The sequence below is a fragment of the Leptonychotes weddellii genome, chromosome 9 (genome assembly GCF_054177405.1).
Source record: "Leptonychotes weddellii isolate Sample4059 chromosome 9, ASM5417740v2, whole genome shotgun sequence".
Taxonomy (NCBI): domain Eukaryota; kingdom Metazoa; phylum Chordata; class Mammalia; order Carnivora; family Phocidae; genus Leptonychotes; species Leptonychotes weddellii.
In genome coordinates, this window is record NC_138377.1 from 46858135 (window position 1) to 46860053 (window position 1919).

Sequence of the window (1919 nt, forward strand, 5' to 3'; positions counted from 1 at the left end):
AAAATAAAAAAAAAAAAAAAAGAGTTTAAAATTCATTTACATTTTGATAATTTTTATCTTCAATCTTTTCTCTATTTTATGATCTTTGTGTCTTATGTTTCTTTACATTTCTTCTTTAATTTTTTTCTTTTACTCTGTAGGCCAAATTTGTTACCCTATTTTATAACGTGGGGGTCTGCCAATCAGATGGGGGGGCCACTAAATGTGGGGCAATCCAATTAGGTGGAGGCCAGCAGTGCAGGCAGTGAAAGAATTCAATCAAGGTAGAAAAAAGGAGATAGAAGGTTATTGAACACACCACAAGGGAGCAGTGAGCAGGACAGTAAGAGAAGGACTGCCAGCAGGTAGTGGGGGCCGGGGTAGCTGTAGTTAAGGGGGAAGGTGAGGAGGTATGAGAACTATAGAATTTTCCTTTTTTTGGTACCTCTGTCTGGGTGTAGGTAATCCATTGGTCAGTTAGGGCTTATGGATATTTTGAGATGGGTCACCTAATGGGCTGGTTTGTATTCAGCCAGGGGGCCACTGTGGGCCCTTCTACCTTACTCAGGTCTCTTTTGTTCAAGTTGATTGCGTAAAAGTGGCATCTACATATAAGGCCATGAATGATCAGATTATCACTTACTCTAGCTTCATCTTCATTTCCTCCTTGCTCATCTTTATGTTATTTTTGCATTTGTATTGCTTATACATACTGTTGTAGAAGGAAGATGTCCTGTTTCTAGTTTAGGAGATTCATCAAAATATTATGTAGCCAATTTTTTTTTCAAAATATCACATATCATATTTTTTCAAAATATCAAAACATTAAAAATTTCATCTTTCAAGTTCCCTCCGTGTGGTTAAGGAATTAGAAGAAACCAACAGCAAAGTCCCCATTCTTTCACTTTAAGATCAAGCTCTCATTCAATTTGAATACATCTTCAAGTAATTTTTTAAACAGCTAGTATATTTTATGTGTTCTTGCATTTCTGAGGATGTCTGTTGCATTCACATGAAAGACAAGTTTTCTGGGTAAAATAATTTTAGGACAAAATTATATATGTGTTCCATTATATTCTGGTCATAAGCTTTAAAGAGAGGATGTGTGAGCTTTTCCCACGTTCACCTGGCCCAACAAGGGCTGGACTACGGGTCTTCTTGCAGCCATGGCAGCTCCAGAGCAGTGTAGGAATTGCGTCAGCCAAAGTCATGGCAGGACACGCATTTAGAAAGTTTCTTCCCCTCTTTGACCGAGTTTTAGTTAAAAGGAGTGCAGCTGAAACTGTAACCAAAGGAAGCATTATGCTTCCAGAAAAATCTCAAGGAAAAGTATTGCAAGCAACAGTAAAAGCTGGTGGATCGGGCCCTAAAGGAAAGGGTGGAGAGATTCAACCACTTAGTGTGAAAGTTGGAGATAAAGTTCTCTCAGAATATGGAGGCACCAAAGTAGTTCTAGATGACATGGATTATTTCTTAGAGAGGGTGACATTCTCAGAAAGTATGTAGACTGAAATAAATCATTATTGAAATGACATGAAATGAACCTGCCCATTCCAGTGAAGTTGTGAAATCTTTCATGTAAATAATTTTCATGTCTCTTTTTTTATAAGCTAATGGTATCCAAACTAAAATAAAAATAAAAAATAAAAATAAAGAGAGGATGTGTGAGACCAATCTAACTTCTTTCCTCAGTAATGTTCTTTTTTTTTTCACACTCTAAAACCAATGGATTTTATTCTCTACGCTTATAATCCAAATATTTGTCAAATATATCTAATTCGTGGCTTTTTATTGATTTTTGCCTAGAGCAAGGTAAGCTTTTCAATCTTGATGGTCAGATCTTTTTTCAGCTTATGAATACTTTCTTCAATATTGGATATTATCATTTCCTCTGTTCAATTTTATTGTTCTCAAGTACACAGTTGTTTTTAAAAATGAAT

The 1919-nt window shown here is 35.9% G+C and overlaps 1 pseudogene; it reads left to right on the forward strand.

Annotated features, from left to right (window-relative positions):
- Positions 1-1185: 1185 nt before the first annotated feature.
- Positions 1186-1485, forward strand: LOC102729681 (10 kDa heat shock protein, mitochondrial pseudogene; annotated as a pseudogene).
- The last annotated feature ends 434 nt before the right edge of the window (positions 1486-1919 follow it).